A 17,597-nucleotide genomic window follows, 5' to 3' on the forward strand; every position below is an offset into this window, starting at 1 on the left:
GAGACAGTTGAGTTTCCCCAAAAAATGTTGCACATATTTCCATTAAAGAACGTGCAGAAAAAATGATTGAGAAGTTCTTAAGGACTTGCTGTTGGATGCGTCACATTTACCAACAGATGAATTTAAACGACCAAGTGAAGGAAAAACAGTGAAGGAAAGCAAGTGGTTCTAGAATCAGCATGTAAAGAAAAGGCAACCCTACCTCAAACCCAACTATAAACTTAACAAGTTGAAGGTTGCGGAAAAACAAGTTGATTTTTTTTAATAAAAGGGACAGTTAAATGCTACAACTATGCTGACAATTACATCTTCAAGTAGTTTATTCTTTTTTGATATGCTACCTCTGTTTTAAATACTTTAAGCCCATTGTAATGCTATGAGAACTGTAAGCTTCAATTCTACTTCATACCACTTAAATATCCAATGACAAAACTGACTATAAAAGGTAGCTTTAGCACCAAATGCCCCATCTATTTCAGTTAGTGAGATATAACAACATAGAATCAGTGTGTTTATTTTTTAATTCGTTCATGGGATGTGGGCGTCGTTGGCAAGGCTAGCATTTATTGCCCTTGAGAAGGTGGCAGTGAGCCGCCGCCTTGAATCTTCACAGTCCATATGGTGAAGGGTCTCCCACAGTGCTGTTCGGTAGGGAGTTCCAAGATTTTGACCAGGCAATGATGAAGGAACGGCAATATATTTCCAAGTCGGGATGGTGTGTGACTTGGAGGGGAATGTGCAGGTGGTGTTGTTCCCATGTGCCTGCTGCCCTTGTCCTTCTAGGTGGTAGAGGTCGCGGATTTGGGAGATGCTATCGAAGAAGCCGTGGCGAGTTGCTGCAGTGCATCTTGTAGATGTTACACACTGCAGCCACGGTGCACCGGTGGTGAAGGGAGTGAATGTTTAGGGTGGTGGATGGGGTACCAATCAAGCGGGCTGCTTTGTCCTAGATGGTGTAAAGCTTCTTGAGTGTTGTTGGAGCTGCACTCATCCAGGCAAGTGGAGAGTATTCCATCACACTCCTGACTTGTGCCTTGTAGATGGTGGAAAGGCTTTGGGGATTCAGGAGGTGAGTCACTCATCGCAGAATACCCAGCCTCTGACCTGCTCTCGTAGCCACAGTATTTATGTAGCTGGTCCAGTTAAGTTTCTGGTTAATGGTGACCCCCAGGATGTTGATGGTGGGGGATTCGGCCACGATAATGCCGTTGAATGTCATGGGGAGGTGGTTAGACTCTCTCTTGTTGGAGATGGTCATTGCCTGGCACAAATGTTACTTGCCACTTATCAGCCCAAGCCTGGATGTTGTCCAGGTCTTGCTGCATGCAGGCATGGACTGCTTCATTATCTGAGTGGTTGCAAATGGAACTGAATACTGTGCAATCATCAGCGAACATCCTCATTTCTGACCTTATGATGGAGGAAAGGTCATTGATAAGCAGCTGAAGATGGTTGGGCCAAGGACACTGCCCTGAGGAAATCCTGCAGCAATGTCCTGGGGCTGAGATGATTGGCCTCCAACAACCACTACCATCTTCCTTTGTGCTAGGTATGATTCCAGCCATTGGAGACTTTTCCCCCTGATTCCCATGGACTTCAATTTTACTAGGGCTCCTTGGTGCCACACTCGGTCAAATGCTGCCTTGATGTCAAGGGCAGTCACTCTCATCTCACCTCTGGAACTCAGCTCTTTTGTCCACGTTTGGACCAAGGCTGTAATGAGGTCTGGAGCCAAGTGGTCCTGGCGGAACCCAAACCGAATATCAGTGAGCAGGTTATTGGTGAGTAAGTGCCGCTTGATGGAAGGTGTCTTTGCTGATGATTGAGAGTAGGCTGATGGGGCAGTAATTGGCCGGATTGGATTTGTCCTACAAGCTATAAAAAATACAGCATTCAAAGGAGTTAATATTTTTCTACCACTGGCACCAAAAATAATTTCATTTTTATATGGCAGATTGTAAAAAAGGTTTTGCCAAACCTGTCACATGGAATCCTGTTTTGAACTGATACACAGAACTACAGTGTGTCAGGCTGTAATGTTATCTCCTGTAACAGGAAATTGTATATTTGCACAAGGCACTGCAACTTCATCTGGAGTTGTCGTTGGCTCAAGATTCTGTCTTCTGCTGTGTATGTTTAACTTTATTACTGCTTGATAAAAACATCTACTTAATCATTTAAGATGTGGAGATGCCGGTGATGGACTGGGGTTGACAATTGTAAACAATTTTACAACACCAAGTTATAGTCCAGCAATTTTATTTTAAATTCACAAGCTTTCGGAGGCTTCCTCCTTCCTCAGGTAAATGTTCAGGAGCTCCTCGAAGCCTACGCATTTATACATATCGAACAATACATGGTGTTTACAGACTGCCCCTGCAACTGCCCGTTGCCAAGGCAATCACCGTGTTCAGACAGAGAGGTGTCACCTGCAGAACCCCCGAAGACACATTCAACAAAAAAACAAACAGGAAAAAAAAACAGAGAGAGGCAGAAACATCCGGAAGGCAGAGAAAGCCAGCAAATGACCCATTATATTAAAAACAGATAACATTTGTTCGCTGGTGGGGTAACGTGTAGCGTGACATGAACCCAAGATCACGGTTGAGGCCGTCCTCATGGGTGCGGAACTGGGCTATCAATTTCTGCTCGACGATTTTGCGTTGTCGTGTGTCTCGAAGGCCGCCTTGGAGTACGCTTACCCGAAGGTCGGTGGATGAATGTCCATGACTGCTGAAGTGTTCCCCGACTGGGAGGGAACCCTCCTGTTTGGCGATTGTTGCGCGGTGTCCGTTCATCCGTTGTCGCAGCGTCTGCATGGTCTCGCCAATGTACCATGCTTTGGGGCATCCTTTCCTGCAACGTATGAGGTAGACAACGTTGGCCGAGTCACAGGAGTATGAACCATGCACCTGGTGGGTGGTGTCCTCTCGTGTGATGGTGGTATCTGTGTCGATGATCTGGCATGTCTTGCAGAGGTTACCGTGGCAGGGTTGTGTGGTGTCGTGGACGCTGTTCTCTTGAAAGCTAGGTAATTTGCTGCGAACGATGGTCTGTTTGAGGTTGGGTGGCTGTTTAAAGGTGAGGACACCACCCACCAGGTGCATGGTTCATACTCCTGTGACTCGGCCAACGTTGTCTACCTCATACGTTGCAGGAAAGGATGCCCCAAAGCATGGTACATTGGCGAGACCATGCAGACGCTGCGACAACGGATGAACGGACACCGCGCAACAAACAGGAGGGTTCCCTCCCAGTCGGGGAACACTTCAGCAGTCATGGACATTCATCCACCGACCTTCGGGTAAGCGTACTCCAAGGCGGCCTTCGAGACACACGATAACGCAAAATCGTCGAGCAGAAATTGATAGCCAAGTTCCGCACCCATGAGGACGGCCTCAACTGGGATCTTGGGTTCATGTCACGCTACACGTTACCCCACCAGCGAACAAATGTTATCTGTTTTTAATATAATGGGTCATTTGCTGGCTTTCTCTGCCTTCCGGATGTTTCTGCCTCTCTCTGTTTTTTTTCCTGTTTGTTTTTTTGTTGAATGTGTATTCGGGGGTTCTGCAGGTGACACCTCTCTGTCTGAACACGGTGATTGCCTTGGCAACGGGCAGTTGCAGGGGCAGTCTGTAAACACCATGTATTGTTCTATATGTATAAATGCATAGGCTTCGAGGAGCTCCTGAACATTTACCTGAGGAAGGAGGAAGCCTCCGAAAGCTTGTGAATTTAAAATAAAATTGCTGGACTATAACTTGGTGTTGTAAAATTGTTTACAATAATCATTTAAGATGCATCATTGTAATTTCAAGACAATGAATGGCAATATGTTTTATTGTAATCCAACACCACAAATAACTGTGAGACTTAGTCTGGGGCCTCTATTTATTAGGCACTAAAGACATTCAGGTTCTACTGCTTACACTCAAAGTTTCAGAGCTTCAAACCCTGGATATCAAACATGATGCACATGCAGGACATACAGGGATAAGATTTCAGAAAAAGGTAACAATTTTCTTTAGTTTCATATAATTGGTAGCACACATAGTATCAGCACATGAACAAAGGAGGAAAAATTAGAGTACAATGAAAATAAGGATTCTTCCTTGGAAATTTTACTATACAAAATAACTCATACAACTAAAATGAATATTCTTAACAATTATCAGGTTTCATATGCTCTCAACTGAATTCCCCATCAATTTGTATATTTTGGAAAAGGTTCAGCATTTTGAGTGAATGGCAATGTTGTCTCTCTGGCACCACTAAGATCACCTGGACGTTTCACATGGAATTTTCACTTGGTATTGTGCAGTAATTTCAATTCCTTTGATCTTTCTGTAATATAATAATACCCTCAAACCTGGGCCAAACCAATGGAAATTTGTATGGAAAGCACACTTTAAAGGATAGCATTTTTTAAAATATGCACTATGATACACATTTAATAATAAAGTTTAATTAAAAGAAAAATATCTAATAAATCATTCAATTTTTAAACACAAATTGAAGAAAAACTATCAAAAGGTAGATACTGAGTTACTGTGGAAAAATCAAATTCACTAGATTACAGCCCTCTGTTGAGATTTCCCTAAAATTAAAAGCTTTCACATTCCCTGTCTGCATTAGCAAAGGTATAAAGAAAACTACAAATGCTGAAAATCTGGAATAAAAACAGGATATATCCTAATCGCACATGATCATCCAGTATAAGAAAGACAGGCCAACATTTTGGGAGGGATCCTATCTTGCCTTGTTTACCACTTGGCTCTCCAGTCTGAGACTTTGGTGAAGTATGCTCAAGCTCCACATTACCCCTTAGTGGACATGGAACAGGATAGTTCTGAACTTGCATTCATTTCTAACCTTCCAATCTTCTACAGCCCCTCAGTAACCCAACCAGCACAATCACAGCCTTTAGTTAGAGTTGCTGTATTAGTGGGACAATTGCTATCAGTTCATATGCCCTTAGGTGTAATCATCACCTCTACAACTTAGATTTTTATCTCTCGCTAACTGCAGAGGAACTGAAAAACTTCAGAGAACTAAACCATTTGGTCAATGACAACCCTTACAAAAATGTCATCTTGGAAGCAAGAATTTTTTGTTTATATTTAAGTTCTGGATTGGGCATCATATCAAAGATCACATTATGAACCAAGGCATCCAGACCTTTGACAATACTGAAGTATGTTTTCTTACACTGTTACCATGATGTGGAGATGCCGGTGATGGACTGGGGTTGACAATTGTAAACAATTTTACAACACCAAGTTATAGTCCAACGATTTTATTTGAAATTTACAAGCTTTCGGAGGCTTCCTCCTTCCTCAAGTAAATGTCAGGAACTCCTGACATTTCCTGACATTTACCTGAGGAAGGAGGAAGCCTCCGAAAGCTTGTAAATTTCAAATAAAATCGTTGGACTATAACTTGATGTTGTAAAATTGTTTACACTGTTACCAAATGATTCAGTATGCAATGGCACGTCTTTAATTAAGCCTCTTATTACTTCATCCTGAAACTGACCATTGGTGCAGGGTCAGCCCTGGCCCAATAGCCCAGTGGTACTTCAAATTGACTTGTACTTCCCTGCTTAACAGGCAAAGGCTAAAGGTCAACATTACTATAATATAAAGAGAAATCTATATTATAACATTAGCAGACTTCAGGACAATCTAATTAACCATTTTTTTTTTACAGCCCAAGAAATTAAAGCCTAAATCTAGTTTAGACCCATAATTTAGTAAGATAAGAATTCCCCAACAGATGCTGATAACGGAGCAATATAATCAGAAAGAATCTAATTAGTGTTATTCCTTCACAGAAACCAATTCAATGTTATGAAATTATTTACTTCATTACACACCTCTTTACTAATTGTAAACTGATCTGGTTGTACTAACTTAACAATAATCCCTTTCTCCCCCTCCCCAGAGATCAAGATTTTATCCATCTGTAGAATAAAATTGAAGCAAGTAACAAATCCCAAAATACCAAGTCAGCCAATGTCCAACATTTTTTGGAGCAACTAGGGAAAAGCCAGATTTGACTTTAGAATATCACTGCAATAATCATGAAAGTTAGTCAGTCAATCTCTCATCCCAATCCACTTCAAAAAAAGTTTAAAAATCAGTTCAGTCTGATTCAAAGTTCAGGAGCCAACCCAACCCAAAGGCTGTTTTCAGTGGGGATCCACAGGGCTCAGTACTAGGTCCTTTGCTTTTTGTGGTATATATCAATGATTTAGACTTAACCGTAGGGAGCATGATTAAGAAGTTTGCAGATGATACAAAAGTTGGCAGTGTGGTTGATAGTGAGGAAGAAAGCTGTAGAATGAACTGGTCAGGTGGGCAGAAAAGCAGCAAATGGAATTCAATCCGGAGAAGTGAGGTAATGCATTTGGGGAGGGCAAATAAGGCAAGGGAATACACAATAAATGGTAGGATAGTGAGAAGTGTAGAAGAAGAGGGACCTTGGAGTACATGTCCACAGATCCCTGAAGGTAGGATATGTAGATAAGGTGGTTACGGCGGGCATACAGGATACTTTCCTTTATTAGCCGAGGCACAGAATATAAAAGCAGGGAGGTTTTGTTAGAACTGTACAAAACACTAGTTAGGCCACAGCTAGAGTACTGCGTATAGTTCTGGTCATCACATTACAGGAAAGATGTGTTTGAGGGTACAGAGGAGATTTACGAGAATGTTGCCAGGACTAGAGAATTTTAGCTATGAGGAAAAATTGGATAGGCTGGGGTTGTTTTCTTTGGAACAGAGGAGGATGAGGGGAGATTTAATTGAGGTGAATAAAATTATGAGAGGCTTAGATAGAATGGATAGGAAGGACCTATTTCCCTTAGCAGAGGTCAATAACCAGGGGGCATAGATTTAAAGTAATTGGTAGAAGGATTAGAGGGGAGTTGAGGAGAAATTTTTTCACCCAGAGGGTGGTGGGGGTCTGGAACACACTGCCTGAAAGGATGATAGAGGCAGAAACTCTCATCGCATTTAAGAAGTGCTTGGATACGCACATGAAGTGCCGCAAACTACAAGGCTACGGACCAAGAACTGGAAAGTGGGATTAGACTGGATAGTTCTTTTTTGGCTGGCACAGACACGGCAGGCAGAATGGCCTCCTTCTGTGCAGTAAGTTTCTATGGTGCTACTGATAACAATAATGGCAGAATATTGCTTAGAATCTAAAATTAATTAGAATCCATTTGCCATCATCATTATTTGCAATGAGCAAACTAGTAAATGGCTTGTTCCATTCCAGACTTAAATACAAAATACTTACCTGGCATGGACGCCCAAATGAAAAGATTTATATTTGAAAGATCAATACTTGTGAGCTTTTATAGGTAGTATTACTTAAGAGTTAAGCAAATGGTTTTAAAAAATGGTTTTGTTCCATGACATGATTAGAATAACTTTATTTGCACTACTGCAACTTTTTCTCCAGCCTTGTCCTCCCCACCCAATTCACAAAAATGCATCGGACTTGGCAGGAATGAGAATTTATTTTCTTTGGAATCTTGGAAAATTGTATGAAATGAATGTAGAGTAAAACTGAAAATTAAAGCATCCCATTAGGCTTAAAATTAATTACTGTGATTAAGAATGTTCATCTTGGTGTGGCAATGTGCCCAAAACAGCATGTCTAGGCTTTTCAGTGTTTGTGCAACTTAGAATTTTATAAACTTGATCAACCACACGTATTTTTCTGCATTGGTGGCTTACAAGGAAACAGCTTCAGCCTTTTGCTTTCAAACCCAATGATATGTACGCAGGGAACGAACATCCAAGATGACAAGGAAAGTGGCATAGGGAATGTTTCATGTCTAAAGTTATGCAAAACTTGCAGATAACCTGCACAATTTTTTAAAAAATTATTTAATCATCAATAAAAACAAATGCATTAACCTCTACTGGACTTGAATTTGGAAACGTTCTCATTTTCTATTTCTAAACTTCCACCCCCCCCATCCTTTAACAATAACAACTTGCATTTACACAGCACCTTTAACATAGAAAAACATCCTAAGGTGCTTCACAGAGACATAATCAGACAAAAAATGGATGCCACGCCAAAAAAGGAGATGTTACTAGGTCATCAAAAGCTTGGTCAAAGAGGTGGGTTTTAAGCATGGTTTTAAAGGATAGGGAGGTGAAGAGGGGGCGGGATTTAAGAAGGGAATTCTAGAGTATGGGGCTAGATGGTCTAGAAGGCAATGGTGGCCGGAGGAAGGGCGGATTCACCAGAGGCCAGAGTTGGAAGAACAGAGTGGGGGTTACAGAGAGAAGGAGAGAAACCATGAAGGAATGTAAACACAAGGATAAGAATTTCAAATTTGAGGCACTGGGAAACCAGCATCCAATGTAGATCAGCAAGCACAAGAGCAATGGGTGAGCGGGACTTGGTGCAGGTTAAGATATGGGTAGCAGAGTTTTGGATGAATTGAAGTTAACGGAGGCAGACTAGGATGATACTGCAATAGTCGAGTCTGATGATGACAAAGCCATCGATAAGGGTTTCAGCAGCAGATGGGTTCAGGCAGAGGTGGCAGTAGGTGCTCTTTGTGATGGAAAAGATATGGGTCAGAAGCTCAGCTTGAGGTCAAATAGGATGGCGAGATTGTGAACATTCTGGTTCAACCTCAGACAGTTGCCACGGAGCAGGTTGGAATCAATGGCAAAGGTATGGGATTTGTGGCGGGGGCTGAACACAAGGGTTTCGGTTTTCCTAATATTTAACTGGATGAAAATGCAATTCATCCCAGACTGGATGTCAAGCAAGCAGTCTGACAGCACAGATGTAGTGGAGGGGTCAAGATAGGTGGTGGAGAGATAGAGCTGGGTATTGTCAGCATACATGTGGAAGCTGTTCTCATGTCTGTAGATGATGTCACCAATGGGCAGCATGTAGAAGAAGAAGAGGAGGTTGCCATGTATAGATCCTTGGTAAATTCCAGTGGAAACAATTCAGGGGCGGAAAGAGAAGCTATTTTTTTCTTTATTCATTCATGGGATGTGTGCGTCGCTGGCAAGGCCAGCATTTATTGCCCATCCCTAATTGCCACTGAGAAGGCGGTGGTGAGCTGCCTTCTTGAACCGCTGCAGTCCATGTGGTGAAGGTTCTCCCACAGTGCTGTTTGGTAGGGAGTGCTAGGATTTTGACCCAGCGACGATGAAGGAACAGCGATATATTTCCAAGTCGGGTTGGTGTGTGACTTGGAGGGGAATGTGCAGGTGGTGTTGATCCCATGTGCCTGCTGCCCATGTCCTTCCAGGTGGTAGAGGTCACGGGTTTGGGAGGTGCTGTCAAAGAAGCCTTGGCGAGTTGCTGCAGTGCATCCTGTGGTTGGTACACACTGCAGCCACGGTGCGCCAGTGGTGAAGGGAGTGAATATTTTGGGTGGTGGATGGGGTGCCATTGCTGATGCTAATCTGGCTATGATTGATAAGTAAAAGCAGAACCAAGCGAGAGCAATCTCACTGACCTGGATAATGGAAGAGATGCATTAGAGGAGGATGGTTTGGTCAACTGTGTCAAAAGCTGCAGAGGAAGAGGAGGGAAAATGTACCATAGTCACAGTCACAGAGAATGTGATTTGTGAATTTGGTTAGGGCAATTTCAGTGTTGTGCCAGGAGCAAAAACCTGATTGGAGATTCAAACATAGAGTTGTGGGAAAGATGGACTTAAATTTGGGACGCAATAACACGTTCAAGAAATTTGGAGAGAAAGGAAGGTTAGAGATGGGGTAGTAGTTTGCAAGTACAGAGGAGACAAGGATGAGTTTTTTTGAGGAAGGGCTGATGATGGTGGTTTTGAAAGGGAGGGGTGCAGAACTTGAGAGGGAACCATTTACAATGTCAGCTCGCATGGGGAGCAGACAGTGGAAGTTGGGTGGTCAGCTGTTTAGTGGGAATGGGGTTGAGGGAGCAGGAGGTGAGTCTCACAGACAAAGTGAGCTCAAAGAGGGCATGAGGAGAGTCAGGAAAGAAACTAGAGAAAGTAACAAATTCAGGGCTAGGACAGGGGCAACTTTGTGGGACTTTTGGCTCGGAGGGCAAGGGGAAGGAGAGAAAGCAGCAGAGGCAGCTGTACGAATGCTCTCAATCTTAGTGACAAAAAAGTATCAGCTCCTCACACGTTATTGGAGCTGAGGGTGGATGGGGTAGGGGAGAGGGATTTAAGATTGACATTAGAAAAAAGACAGGGATTATATTTTCTCTCCAGGGTGATCCTGGAGTAGCGTGCAGAGCAGAGTGAGGCCTAGCCACGTCTGGTGCTGGGTCCCTAAACCAACTGTGCACCAGATAGGCACAGGTCTGCACCCTTTGGTTTTGAGGGAGCGTAATGGGGGCCATACCAGTGAAATCCAGGGAGAGACTTAAGGATTTACTGGAGCCAAAGACATCAGAGGTGGAGATGTCACCTCCACTACTCCATCCAGGAGTCCATTCCCTCTAGTAACCATTTTTTGTGTGAAGGATATCGGTCCTAAAGTTGCCTTTTACTTGTTTTCTGGATTACCTTTTCCATATTATTTATTATCTTACATACTTGCTTTCAAAGTTGAAAAATCAGTTTCTCCAGTCTTTCCTAATAACTTAGGCCTCGAACACTAGGGATCGGCTTGGTGGCTCTTTTCTGCACTGCCTCCAATCCGACCACTGGAACTCCAGATAGCACATCCATCAATTACTGTAATCCCAAAGCCTTTTTTCAGGCATAATAGAAGAAAAAAGTAGGATTTCATAATTTCAACTTGAAATTTATATGGCTAGAAAGATGAGCTTTCCAGTTGTAGCCTGTATCAGACCTAATTCGCCTTACATAAGTCAGAGGTTCGCAAACTTATTTTGCTGAGCCGCCCTTCGGAAATTCATGTCCCGTTCTCTTTCTAAGAAACGGTATTTTTGCATAATTAGTGTTAGTGTAGATATAGCTGGTGACCCAGATTACTTCAGCAGTTCCGTCACTTTAGCCGTTTTAATTCTGCTCCCTTACACTTTTGGGTTTTAATATGAAGTCCAATTCTATCATTAGAACTCACTAGCCGGGAAATCTTTGGGTCTGCTCCCACACATAAACAGGGTTTCCACCATACTTCCTGCAAAGTAACACTGGAAAAGCAGGAGCAGATCGGAGGAATTTCCCAGACACTAGTGTCCTACTTGCACCCCCGACAACTTCGTCACCCCACCACCACCCCCTAGTTTGGAAATCTCTGCTGTTAAGTGAATAAAAAGCTTACATTTAAAAAAAAACAGCTCATCCAGGTTCCACTATTCTGACCATTTTCTAACTGTTTTCCACCAAAAACCACATCCCTTCACTCTCTTGAATGAGAAATTTATCTAAATCGCTGGAATGCTTGAAATGAGTCAGTATTTATTGCACTAGATGGCAGTATATTCCAGAAATCTACAAAGCTCAGTAAGAGGTTATTCCTCATATTGAGGTTAGCAGACCTACATTCATGACTGTGGCTTGTAGTTTTTCCAGCCACCTTATTGATTCCCTATTAAAAAAACAAAATACGTATTTAAAGAGAGCATACAAGAATGACAAACACTTTCACAACAGTAAAGGAATCATATAATACTGCCCATGTGAATCACTCTGATTTTGAGCTCCGCCTGCTGTAGCATTCTTGCTAACAGATAATGAAAAAGCTTTAACACCATGCCTTTGTTCCCCTAACAAGCCATTGTTTGCCAAGCAACAGTCTAAAGATCATGCACGATTTCTTTCATTTCAATTAACACAAATATTGGTGATATACGTTATATTTGTACATACTTGTTCTGGTTTGCAGTTCAAGTTGTACTGGTGATTACAGTGAAATAATGTCGGTTAAAGAATGAGCTCTTAATCACTGAAACTTCAAGTCTATGACTCCTGTAACTACTTCCACATAAGACAACTGATGCTTAGCATCACAAACTGGAACCCTGAAGCCCATGTTTGACAGAATACTGCAGACGTCAATGTCAGCACTTCAGCTCCCAATCAGATAGCGATCAACATTAGTTCAAGTAGCAGAAATTAAAAAGGACATATGAATGTACGAAAAAGGAGAATAAGACAAGACCAGCTGGTCCATTGAGCCTATCCCATCTCAGCATGGTGTAATTTACACATATGAACACTCTCATTCCTCTATCCTCACCACCACGGTCATGCAATCTCCTGAGAGAGGCAAGAGACCTCAAATCTTAGGCTAATTTAGGAAAAAAGCTGGGAAATTCCTTCCGTCCTCCAAAGGCGACCAAGCAAGCTCCAGGAGTTCATGAAGACTGGTGACGCTAACCCCCAACGGTCCACCTGCCTTCCATATGTAGAGATGTTTGCCACTCGCAGGAATTCATCCAGCTCCCTTTTGAATGCTTGCAGCAAATTTGCACTCACTGCATATGCCAGCAACTTATTCCTGAGGTCAAGTTGTTTATCAACATTGACAGAATCTTCTAACCTTTTCATTACTTTGAAAACCTTAAAACATATAAAGCACTTCGAGCAAATCAGAATAAAAGGCCCCAGCTCTCTAAGCCTGTCCTGCTAACAAAGGGCCCTTAAGCCAGGTATCAATCCAGTGGCCCTCCTATGAAACTTTTCCAGGGCCTCAATATCCCCATCAGGTTAAGAAGCCAAAATAGTATTTTAGAAGTGGCCTGACCGAGGCAGTGTACAAATAAAGGATAGTACTTCTTGTTCAATACTTAACTGTCCTAACAATACATCTGAACACTCTGCTTTCGCAATGGCCGCATGACACTGGTCAATGAATCATGCACTAATACTGTTGTCCAATAAGTTAGCCACATGTGACAAATTGGGAAGCTAGATGTGGTTAATTGCATTTCTGATCAGTAATTAAAAAATAAGTAATAGACACACGGTCATTGGGCATGTGATCTCAATACTCACATGTGCATGGCGTATGCATGTTTGTGCATTTGTTGGTAAAATGGTAAGACAAAAAGCAGAGTTTGACTGTTTTTTGATTATTGTGAGTGTGTTACTTCCTTGGCTACTGAATGGTGACAGATATTTGTTAAGTAAATATGTGCATGTGAAGTATATTTACCTGTATTGTATGAGTGTAAGAAAGACATTGTCAACTAAAATTATTGCGTGTAGTTAAAACAGTGTCACCGTAACCACACCTGTGTCTAGTCAGTAATTACTATTGGACAACATTGCATTATAACTGTAAGGAAACAGTTAATTATATTAACTTTTGCTTTTAAGTGAGTTTCTGTTAGAAGGCTGGAAATGTCAGTGAAATTAAAGAAATCAGACAGAGACTTTAGCTGATAAGCATTCAGCTACAAGCTTCCTTAGTTCGAGTCTCATAGATATCTCAGCTGTCATCCTAGGGATTAACTCCTCCAAGGAAACATCTGCGTAAGGCAAGTGATAACTCATCTGTAGGAGAGTCCTGGGCCCCTGTAACTGTCTCCAGTTGAATGTCTTGATTGACAATTCAGTCAAGGTGAAGGCTTGGTGAGTTATTGGTGTTAAAACTGAAGTCCAACTAATTGGATGAGGTAATACTTTGAAACAAGCAGATTCTCACGCAGCCAGGGTGAAAGAAAGATATAAAAAGAGGGGTGTTAGAATAGATACTTCAGAATTCAACAAGGTTTGGCCAGCCGATCCCCTCGAGCTCGAAACCTGTGATGCGGTGAATTCTCCAGTAATTTATTTTATCGTGTGTCAAGTATATATGTAATTATTGTTAATAATAGTTATCGTTGTATATGTGTCAAGGGATATGGGGATTGGGTAGGAAAATAGAGTTGAGGTCGAAGATCAGCCACAACCTTATTAAATGGCGGAGCAGGCTCGAGGGGCCATATGGTCTACTCCTGCTCCTATTTCTTATACTTATGATTGGTAATAATGGTCATCATTGCATGCTTAATTCCTATGAAAGCCAATAAATGCCTTTGAATCCTATTATCTTTTGGAATAATTTATAAACTTATAAGTGAGAACATCCATTCCCTAACAATAACTCTCATGTCTTTATCCTGCTCAGCAGCCTTAAGTACAGGGTCCTGGACATGCTTGGAGTTCCCCCTACTCAAGTGCATCACCCTGAATTTGTCTGTATTAAAAGACATCTGCCAGACACAGGCTCATTGTCCTATTGCAATCTATTATTTTTAACCTAAGGCCTTTGCACCCACACATTTATTTGTGTCGTCCGCAAGTTGCGGACAGTTCCCCAGTGCCTTCATCCAGATCATTAACAAAGATGTCGGAAAGCAGCAGCCCTAGACAAGTGGAACACAAACAGAAAAGTCCATAAAATTACAAAGGATAAGAAGGGAGGGAGCTCAAGTTTAGGCTTCCAAAAAAAAAAGCTACTTATTTTCCAAATACTTTCACTTGGTTAATATACCCACACTTTCCAAATGTAGGAAAATAATGCAGATTCCACATAACAATGTAAATGAATTCAAGAACAACTAAATGCAAACTGGAGCAAGAAGAGAAAGAGGAATGTGGTGAGAAAGTACATTGGGATTGAAAATCAAATCCAAAGGGGATGGGATTGTTTTGCCTAATTACCCTTCACATTCCTTAAAATGCTTATGTTGTTATATAACTCAACAGAACAGATACATATATAGTGCTGTGAGGTGCATTAATATTCTTTCAGGATTTGATCAGAGAGGTAATGACTACAGAGTGGAAACGCAATAGGGAATATTTGTTTAGCAGCAGCCACATTGTCATCTTAACGATGAAGAGTTTGCCAAGAGACCACGGGCTATTTTTTAATTCATTCATGGGATGTGAACGTCGCTGGCAAAGCCAGCATTTATTGCCCATCCCTAATTGCCCTCGAGAAGGTGGTGGTGAGTCGCCTTCTTGAACTGCTGCAGTCCACGTGGTGAAGATATTCCCACAGTGCCATTAGGTAGGGAGTTCCAGAATTTTGACCCAGCAACGATGAAGGAACAGCGATATATTTCCAAGTCAGGATGATGTGTGACTTGGAGGGGAAAAGTGCAGGTGGTGGTGTTCCCATGGACCTGCTGCTCTTGTCCTTCTAGGTGGTAGTGGTCGCGAGTTTGGGAGGTGCTGTCAAAGAAGCCTTGGCGAGTTGCTGCAGTGCTTCTTGTAGATGGTACACACTACAGCCACGGTGCAGTGGTGGTGGAGGGAGTGAATGTTTAAGGTGGTGGATGGGGTGCCAATCAAGCGGGCTGCTTTGTCCTGGATGGTGTCAAGCTTCTTGAGTGTTGTTGGAGCTGCTCTCATTTAGGCAAGTGGAGAGTATTCCATCACACTCCTGACTTGTGCCTTGTAGATGGTGGAAAGGCTTTGGGGAGTCAGGAGGTGAGTCACTCGCATCAGAATACCTAGCCTCTGGCCTGCTCTTGTAGCCACAGTATTTACGTGGCTGGTCCAGTTAAGTTTCTGGTCAATGGTAACCCATAAGATGTTGGTGGTGAGGGATTCAGCAATGGTAATGCCGCTGAATGTCATGGGGAGGTGGTTGGACTCTCTCTTGTTGGAGATGGTCATTGCCTGGCATTTGTCTGGCGTGAATGTTACTTGCCACTTCTCAGCCCATGCCTGGATGTTGTCCAGGTCTTGCTGCATGCGGGCACAGACTGCTTCATTATCTGAGGGCTTTTTATCCTTTTAAGCAAATTACTATTTTATGTTTATGCTATTAGTGTAAGCACACTTAGATGTCACCAGGTTCAATTTTCTGATCAGCATGTGGACCAAGTGGGAGGTGGGCCCAGCAAGTTTTGCAATTGCTCGATTGGAGATGGGCTGACCCCACTAAAACTGCTGGGGTCCGTTTAATTATGATAAAGGCGGAACCTGGGGCTGGTGTAAGGAGCTTGCCTGGGGAGATGGGGGATATCAAAAATGTTAGAGCTCATCGTGATGAGCATTGCCTACAAAATATAAAGAGGCGTGGCCACAATTTATATGGGAACACATTTTTTTGACCTATCCAAATGCTATTTGAGGCAAAAAAGGTATCTGCGACAATATATGTAGAGTCAAAAAAAGTCTGTGCTCATGTGATGAAGCGACATAGCACCCAAACTGCTCACTTAATTGCTGGATAGAGTGAAGAAGGTGCTGCTGCACGAGGTGGCTTGCCCAGTTTGCCATTGTAGGACACCTTCCCCAGAAGGCAGGAAGGCAGCATTGCTTGCAGGAGATGGCAGCAAGTCTCGACACAATGTGCACTACCCACTAGACTTGAAGAGAGACAAGGAAAAAGATGGCACAACTTAAGGAAGCTGCCAAGGTAAGCCCAATTGTATCATTTACCAGGTACATGGCCCATAAAATGCATGCAACAGGGTGTTACTGGACAACCTGTTGCACTTTTATTGCCGGCCTATGCCAAGCCCACACACAAGCTTAGTTCTTTCACTGTTGACTGCACATACCCATGGGACACACATTACAACTGTAACTTGTAATTGAAAGCCTTGCTATTCTCACTTTCAAAAGGTTTCACACAAAACAATCGCTGGGACACATCCTACCTGCCTGATCCATGGTCACTTAATAAAACTTAGGATGGACAGCAGCTTTCAGCACATATATCAGTGTTCATTTAACTTACAAGATATCAAAACTACTTCACTTGCACAAGATTGCACCCAATATAAGGGAACAGACCTGAATTGAAAGGGGGGGCTCAGAAATTACACTGGAGGAGATCACCAAAGATCTCTTGCATAGAATCTCGCTCCTCTTATGATCAATTACGCCCAGATTATGCACATTTAGGAGGCGTGACTGAGCTGAAAATCTAATCTTATTTTGCTACAAACAAATTTTTGACTTTGTATGTAACATGGTAATTTTCACGAGCTGTTATTTTAAAATTTATTACAAAATGGAAAATTAACAGCTTTTCGCACTGTCTGGGTGGAGTGCAATGTGGTTAAATTTTTCTGCAAATACCGACACTCCCAGATGGAAATTGTGTCATTTTTAGAACAATTTTGTAACTTGTAAACTGCTTTTTGTGCCAAGCGCAAATATCCAGATTCAAAAGAGAGGGCAGTTCTGGATTTAGTTTCAGGAAATGAGGCTGGGCAGGCGGAAGAGTATCAGTGGGAGAGCATTTTGGTGGTAGCGATCATAATTCATTTAGTTTTAGCATAGTTATGGAAAAGGACAAAGATAGAACAAGAGTTAAAGTTCTCAATTGGGGAAAGGCCACTTTTACTATGCTAAGAAATGATTTAGCAAAAGTGGACTGGAAACAGCTACTTGAAGGTAAATCAATGTCCGAGCAGCGGGAAGCATTCAAGGGGAAGATTCAAGAGGTGCAGAGTAAACGTGTTCCCACGAAGAGAAAGGGTGTGACTACCAAATCTAGAGCCCCCTGGATGTCAAGGAGCATACAGGGTGAGATAAGGCAGGAAAGGAAAGCTTATGTCAGATACCAAGAACTCAATACTACAGAAAGCCTACAGGAGTATAAAAAGTGCAGGGGTGAAATTAAAAAGGAAATTAGGAAAGCAAAGAGAAGGCATGAAAAAATATTGGCAAGTAAAATCAAGGAAAACCCAAA

General features: G+C 42.3%; 1 protein-coding gene across 1 annotated transcript in view; it reads right to left on the reverse strand.

The window, feature by feature from the left end:
- LOC137324491 (echinoderm microtubule-associated protein-like 4) overlaps positions 1 to 17,597 on the reverse strand; it is a 350,494-nt gene that overhangs the window by 269,831 nt on the left and 63,066 nt on the right. The gene's annotated exons all lie outside the window — the stretch shown is intronic.

This window comes from Heptranchias perlo, chromosome 8 (genome assembly GCF_035084215.1).
Source record: "Heptranchias perlo isolate sHepPer1 chromosome 8, sHepPer1.hap1, whole genome shotgun sequence".
In the NCBI taxonomy this organism is placed as follows: Eukaryota; Metazoa; Chordata; class Chondrichthyes; order Hexanchiformes; family Hexanchidae; genus Heptranchias; species Heptranchias perlo.